This window comes from Carcharodon carcharias, chromosome 35 (genome assembly GCF_017639515.1).
Source record: "Carcharodon carcharias isolate sCarCar2 chromosome 35, sCarCar2.pri, whole genome shotgun sequence".
Classification (NCBI taxonomy): domain Eukaryota; kingdom Metazoa; phylum Chordata; class Chondrichthyes; order Lamniformes; family Lamnidae; genus Carcharodon; species Carcharodon carcharias.
This window is the reverse complement of record NC_054501.1, coordinates 7282721-7290220: the sequence shown is the minus strand read 5'-3', so window position 1 is coordinate 7290220 and position 7500 is coordinate 7282721. Positions and strand designations below refer to the sequence as shown.

Here is a 7500-nt window from a genome sequence, read left to right as displayed (position 1 = left end):
AGAAGAGATTGGTGAGAGAGAGAGAAGAGATTGGTGAGAGAGAGAGAAGAGATTGGTGAGAGAGAGAGAAGAGATTGGTGAGAGAGAGAGAGGAGATTGGTGAGAGAGAGAGGAGATTGGTGAGAGAGAGAGGAGATTGGTGAGAGAGAGAGGAGATTGGTGAGAGAGAGAGAGAGAGATTGGTGAGAGAGAGAGAGAGAGATTGGTGAGAGAGAGAGAGAGAGATTGGTGAGAGAGAGAGAGAGAGATTGGTGAGAGAGAGAGAGAGAGATTGGTGAGAGAGAGAGAGAGAGATTGGTGAGAGAGAGAGAGAGAGATTGGTGAGAGAGAGAGAGAGAGATTGGTGAGAGAGAGAGAGAGAGATTGGTGAGAGAGAGAGAGAGAGATTGGTGAGAGAGAGAGAGAGAGATTGGTGAGAGAGAGAGAGAGAGATTGGTGAGAGAGAGAGAGAGAGATTGGTGAGAGAGAGAGAGAGAGATTGGTGAGAGAGAGAGAGAGAGATTGGTGAGAGAGAGAGAGAGAGATTGGTGAGAGAGAGAGAGAGGAGATTGGTGAGAGAGAGAGAGAGAGATTGGTGAGAGAGAGAGAGGAGATTGGTGAGAGAGAGAGGAGATTGGTGAGAGAGAGGAGATTGGTGAGAGAGAGGAGATTGGTGAGAGAGAGGAGATTGGTGAGAGAGAGGAGATTGGTGAGAGAGAGGAGATTGGTGAGAGAGAGGAGATTGGTGAGAGAGAGGAGATTGGTGAGAGAGAGGAGATTGGTGAGAGAGAGGAGATTGGTGAGAGAGAGGAGATTGGTGAGAGAGAGGAGATTGGTGAGAGAGAGGAGATTGGTGAGAGAGAGGAGATTGGTGAGAGAGAGGAGATTGGTGAGAGAGAGGAGATTGGTGAGAGAGAGGAGATTGGTGAGAGAGAGGAGATTGGTGAGAGAGCGGAGATTGGTGAGAGAGAGGAGATTGGTGAGAGAGAGGAGATTGGTGAGAGAGAGGAGATTGGTGAGAGAGAGGAGATTGGTGAGAGAGAGGAGATTGGTGAGAGAGAGGAGATTGGTGAGAGAGAGGAGATTGGTGAGAGAGAGGAGATTGGTGAGAGAGAGGAGATTGGTGAGAGAGAGGAGATTGGTGAGAGAGAGGAGATTGGTGAGAGAGAGGAGATTGGTGAGAGAGAGGAGATTGGTGAGAGAGAGGAGATTGGTGAGAGAGAGGAGATTGGTGAGAGAGAGGAGATTGGTGAGAGAGAGGAGATTGGTGAGAGAGAGGAGATTGGTGAGAGAGAGGAGATTGGTGAGAGAGAGGAGATTGGTGAGAGAGAGGAGATTGGTGAGAGAGAGGAGATTGGTGAGAGAGAGGAGATTGGTGAGAGAGAGGAGATTGGTGAGAGAGAGGAGATTGGTGAGAGAGAGGAGATTGGTGAGAGAGAGGAGATTGGTGAGAGAGAGGAGATTGGTGAGAGAGAGGAGATTGGTGAGAGAGAGGAGATTGGTGAGAGAGAGGAGATTGGTGAGAGAGAGGAGATTGGTGAGAGAGAGGAGATTGGTGAGAGAGAGGAGATTGGTGAGAGAGAGGAGATTGGTGAGAGAGAGGAGATTGGTGAGAGAGAGGAGATTGGTGAGAGAGAGGAGATTGGTGAGAGAGAGGAGATTGGTGAGAGAGAGGAGATTGGTGAGAGAGAGGAGATTGGTGAGAGAGAGGAGATTGTTTAGAGAGAGGAGATTGGTGAGAGAGAGGAGATTGGTGAGAGAGAGGAGATTGGTGAGAGAGAGGAGATTGGTGAGAGAGAGGAGATTGGTGAGAGAGAGGAGATTGGTGAGAGAGAGGAGATTGGTGAGAGAGAGGAGATTGGTGAGAGAGAGGAGATTGGTGAGAGAGAGGAGATTGGTGAGAGAGAGGAGATTGGTGAGAGAGAGGAGATTGGTGAGAGAGAGGAGATTGGTGAGAGAGAGGAGATTGGTGAGAGAGAGGAGATTGGTGAGAGAGGAGATTGGTGAGAGAGGAGATTGGTGAGAGAGGAGATTGGTGAGAGAGGAGATTGGTGAGAGAGGAGATTGGTGAGAGAGGAGATTGGTGAGAGAGGAGATTGGTGAGAGAGGAGATTGGTGAGAGAGGAGATTGGTGAGAGAGGAGATTGGGGAGAGAGGAGATTGGGGAGAGAGGAGATTGGGGAGAGAGGAGATTGGGGAGAGAGGAGATTGGGGAGAGAGGAGATTGGGGAGAGAGGAGATTGGGGAGAGAGGAGATTGGGGAGAGAGGAGATTGGGGAGAGAGGAGATTGGGGAGAGAGGAGATTGGGGAGAGAGGAGATTGGGGAGAGAGGAGATTGGGGAGAGAGGAGATTGGGGAGAGAGGAGATTGGGGAGAGAGGAGATTGGGGAGAGAGGAGATTGGGGAGAGAGGAGATTGGGGAGAGAGGAGATTGGGGAGAGAGGAGATTGGGGAGAGAGGAGATTGGGGAGAGAGGAGATTGGGGAGAGAGGAGATTGGGGAGAGAGGAGATTGGGGAGAGAGGAGATTGGGGAGAGAGGAGATTGGGGAGAGAGGAGATTGGGGAGAGAGGAGATTGGGGAGAGAGGAGATTGGGGAGAGAGGAGATTGGGGAGAGAGGAGATTGGGGAGAGAGGAGATTGGGGAGAGAGGAGATTGGGGAGAGAGGAGATTGGGGAGAGAGGAGATTGGGGAGAGAGGAGATTGGTGAGAGAGAGATTGGTGAGAGAGAGAGATTGGTGAGAGAGAGAGAGATTGGTGAGAGAGCGAGATTGGTGAGAGAGCGAGATTGGTGAGAGAGCGAGATTGGTGAGAGAGCGAGATTGGTGAGAGAGAGAGATTGGTGAGAGAGAGAGATTGGTGAGAGAGAGAGATTGATGAGAGAGAGTGATTGGAGAGAGAGAGAGATTGGTGAGAGAGAGAGAGAGAGATTGGTGAGAGAGAGAGAGAGATTGGTGAGAGAGATTGGTGAGAGAGATTGGTGAGAGAGATTGGTGAGAGAGATTGGTGAGAGAGATTGGTGAGAGAGATTGGTGAGAGAGATTGGTGAGAGAGATTGGTGAGAGAGATTGGTGAGAGAGATTGGTGAGAGAGATTGGTGAGAGAGATTGGTGAGAGAGATTGGTGAGAGAGATTGGTGAGAGAGATTGGTGAGAGAGATTGGTGAGAGAGATTGGTGAGAGAGATTGGTGAGAGAGAGAGATTGGTGAGAGAGAGAGATTGGTGAGAGAGAGAGATTGGTGAGAGAGAGAGATTGGTGCGAGAGAGAGATTGGTGCGAGAGAGAGATTGGTGCGAGAGAGAGATTGGTGCGAGAGAGAGATTGGTGCGAGAGAGAGATTGGTGCGAGAGAGAGATTGGTGAGAGAGAGATTGGTGAGAGAGAGATTGGTGAGAGAGAGAGAGATTGGTGAGAGAGAGAGAGATTGGTGAGAGAGAGATTGGTGAGAGAGAGATTGGTGAGAGAGATTGGTGAGAGAGAGAGATTGGTGAGAGAGAGAGAGATTGGTGAGAGAGAGAGAGATTGGTGAGAGAGAGAGATTGGTGAGAGAGAGAGATTGGTGAGAGAGAGAGATTGGTGAGAGAGAGAGATTGGTGAGAGAGAGAGATTGGTGAGAGAGAGAGATTGGTGAGAGAGAGAGATTGGTGAGAGAGAGATTGGTGAGAGAGAGATTGGTGAGAGAGAGATTGGTGAGAGAGAGATTGGTGAGAGAGAGATTGGTGAGAGAGAGATTGGTGAGAGAGAGATTGGTGAGAGAGAGATTGGTGAGAGAGAGATTGGTGAGAGAGAGATTGGTGAGAGAGAGATTGGTGAGAGAGAGAGATTGGTGAGAGAGAGAGATTGGTGAGAGAGAGAGATTGGTGAGAGAGAGAGATTGGTGAGAGAGAGAGAGATTGGTGAGAGAGAGAGATTGGTGAGAGAGAGAGAGATTGGTGAGAGAGCGAGATTGGTGAGAGAGCGAGATTGGTGAGAGAGAGAGATTGGTGAGAGAGAGAGATTGGTGAGAGAGAGAGATTGATGAGAGAGAGTGATTGGAGAGAGAGAGAGATTGGTGAGAGAGAGGAGATTGGTGAGAGAGAGGAGATTGGTGAGAGAGAGGAGATTGGTGAGAGAGAGGAGATTGGTGAGAGAGAGAGGAGATTGGTGAGAGAGAGAGGAGATTGGTGAGAGAGAGAGAGGAGATTGGTGAGAGAGAGAGAGGAGATTGGTGAGAGAGAGAGAGGAGATTGGTGAGAGAGAGAGAGGAGATTGGTGAGAGAGAGAGAGGAGATTGGTGAGAGAGAGAGGAGATTGGTGAGAGAGAGAGGAGATTGGTGAGAGAGAGAGGAGATTGGTGAGAGAGAGAGGAGATTGGTGAGAGAGAGAGAGGAGATTGGTGAGAGAGAGAGGAGATTGGTGAGAGAGAGAGGAGATTGGTGAGAGAGAGAGGAGATTGGTGAGAGAGAGAGATTGGTGAGAGAGAGAGATTGGTGAGAGAGAGAGATTGGTGAGAGAGAGAGATTGGTGAGAGAGAGAGATTGGTGAGAGAGAGAGATTGGTGAGAGAGAGAGATTGGTGAGAGAGAGAGATTGGTGAGAGAGAGAGATTGGTGAGAGAGAGAGATTGGTGAGAGAGAGAGATTGGTGAGAGAGAGAGATTGGTGAGAGAGAGAGATTGGTGAGAGAGAGATTGGTGAGAGAGAGAGATTGGTGAGAGAGAGAGATTAGTGAGAGAGAGAGATTGGTGAGAGAGAGAGATTGGTGAGAGAGAGAGATTGGTGAGAGAGAGAGATTGGTGAGAGAGAGGAGATTGGTGAGAGAGAGGAGATTGGTGAGAGAGAGGAGATTGGTGAGAGAGAGGAGATTGGTGAGAGAGAGGAGATTGGTGAGAGAGATTGGTGAGAGAGATTGGTGAGAGAGATTGGTGAGAGAGATTGGTGAGAGAGATTGGTGAGAGAGATTGGTGAGAGAGATTGGTGAGAGAGATTGGTGAGAGAGATTGGTGAGAGAGATTGGTGAGAGAGATTGGTGAGAGAGATTGGTGAGAGAGATTGGTGAGAGAGAGAGGAGATTGGTGAGAGAGAGAGGAGATTGGTGAGAGAGAGAGGAGATTGGTGAGAGAGAGAGGAGATTGGTGAGAGAGAGAGGAGATTGGTGAGAGAGAGAGGAGATTGGTGAGAGAGAGAGGAGATTGGTGAGAGAGAGAGGAGATTGGTGAGAGAGAGAGGAGATTGGTGAGAGAGAGGAGATTGGTGAGAGAGAGGAGATTGGTGAGAGAGAGGAGATTGGTGAGAGAGAGAGAGGAGATTGGTGAGAGAGAGAGGAGATTGGTGAGAGAGAGAGAGAGATTGGTGAGAGAGAGAGAGAGAAGATTGGTGAGAGAGAGAGAAAGAGATTGGTGAGAGAGATTGATGAGAGAGAGGAGATTGGAGAGAGAGAGAGAGAGAGAGAGATTGGTGAGAGAGAGAGAGAGAGAGATTGGCGAGAGAGAGAGAGAGATTGGTGAGAGAGAGAGAGAGATTGGTGAGAGAGAGAGAAAGAGTGAGAGAGAGAGAGAGAGAGTGAGAGAGAGAGAGAGAGGTGGAGAGGTTTAGGGAGGGAATTCCAGAGCTTAGGGCCCCCCCAGGCAGCTGAAGGCACGGCCGCCAATTGTGGAGCGATGGGGATCCGGGGGTGCTCAAGAGGTCGGAATTGGAGGAACGCAGAGATCTTGGAGAGTTGTAGGAGGTTACAGAGATAGGGAGGGTTGTAGGGGGCTTGAGTGAGGTTATAGAGATAGGGAGGGGTGTAGGGGCTGGAGGAGGTTACAGAGATAGGGAGGGGTGTAGGGGCTGGAGGAGGTTACAGAGATAGGGAGGGGTGTAGGGGCTGGAGGAGGTTACAGAGATAGGGAGGGGTGTAGGGGCTGGAGGAGGTTACAGAGATAGGGAGGGGTGTAGGGGCTGGAGGAGGTTACAAAGATAGGGAGGGTTGTTGGGGGTTGGAGGAGGTTACAGAGTGACAGGGAGGGTTGTAGGAGGTTACAGAGCAGGGAGGGTCGTTGGGGCCTGGAGGAGGTTACAGAGATAGGGAAGGCTGTAGGAGGTTACAAAGAGACAGGGAAGGGAGGGTTGTAGGGGCTGGAGGAGGTTACAGATATAGGGAGGGTTGTAGGGGCTGGAGGATGTTACAGAGATGGGAGAGGGGCTGTAGGGGCTGGAGGAGGTTACAGAGATAGGGAGGATTGTAGGAGCTGGAGGAGGTTACAGAGATAGGGAGGGTTGTAGGAGCTGGAGGAGGTTACAGAGATAGGGAGGGTTGTAGGAGCTGGAGGAGGTTACAGAGATAGGGAGGGTTGTAGGGGCTGGAGGAGATTACAGAGATAGGGAGGGTTGTAGGAGCTGGAGGAGGTTACAGAGATGGGAGAGGGGTTGTAGGGGCTGGAGGTAACAGAGATAGGGAGAGGTGTAGGGGCTGGAGGAGGTTACAGAGAAAGGGAGGGTTGTAGGAGCTGGAGGAGATTACAGAGATAGGGAGGGTTGTAGGAGCTGGAGGAGGTTACAGAGATAGTGAGGGTTGTAGGGGCTGGAGGAGGTTACAGAGATAGGGAGGGTTGTAGGGGCTGGAAGAGGTTACAGAGATAGGGAGGGTTGCAGGGGCTGGAGGAGGTTACAGAGATAGGGAGGGTTGTAGGGGCTGGAGGAGGTTACAGAGATGGGAGAGGGGTTGTAGGGGCTGGAGGAGGTTACAGAGATAGGGAGGGGTGTAGGGGCTGGAGGAGGTTACAGAGATGGGGAGGGGTGTAGGGGCTGGAGGAGGTTACAGAGATAGGGAGGGGTGTAGGGGCTGGAGGAGGTTACAGAGATAGGGAGGTGTGTAGGGGGCTGGAGGAGGTTACAGAGATAGGGAGGGCGTTGTAGGGGCTGGAGGAGGTTACAGAGATAGGGAGGGTTGTAGGGGCTGGAGGAGCTTACAGAGATAGGGAGGGTTGTAAGGATTGGAGGAGGTTACAGAAATAGGGAGGGGTGTAGGGGCTGGAGGAGGTTACAGAGATAGGGAAGGGTGTAGGGGCTGGAGGAGGTTACAGGGATAGGAAGCGGTGTAGGGGCTGGAGGAGGTTACAGGGATAGGGGTAGAGGCAGTGATTTGAAAAAGGAGGGAGGGAATTTTAAAATCGAGCTGCCGCCTAATCGGGGGACGGTGTAGCTCAGACAGCCCTCCTCTCTACGGTCTCCAACCTGCCGACTCGGATGTGGGCTGGGTCTCTGGGGAAACACCGAGGCCGAACTCCAAGATGCTGCAGATGGAGGTGTTGACCTGAAGCCCCCGTCTGGGAAACAGGCGAGTGGGAGATCCCCCCCACCCAATGTCGCCGTCCTTCCCTTAGCCACTATCACCGAAAGGAAAAGAAATTTCTAGAAGCCTGTCAGATCGCACCAAGCGCAAAATGGCTGCTCTGGCCGAGCTCACCTGTCCCGGTGACCCTCTACCTGGCTTGGAGCCAACGTTTCTCTCAATAACGCCCCTGTGAGTTGCCTTGGGGATGTTGTTTAAACTGTTAAGG

The 7500-nt window shown here is 51.2% G+C and overlaps 1 protein-coding gene across 1 annotated transcript in view; it reads right to left on the bottom strand.

Annotated features, from left to right (window-relative positions):
- The window catches only part of irak1 (interleukin-1 receptor-associated kinase 1), a 109378-nt gene that overhangs the window by 1658 nt on the left and 100220 nt on the right, over nt 1–7500 (bottom strand). The window lies entirely within an intron of this gene.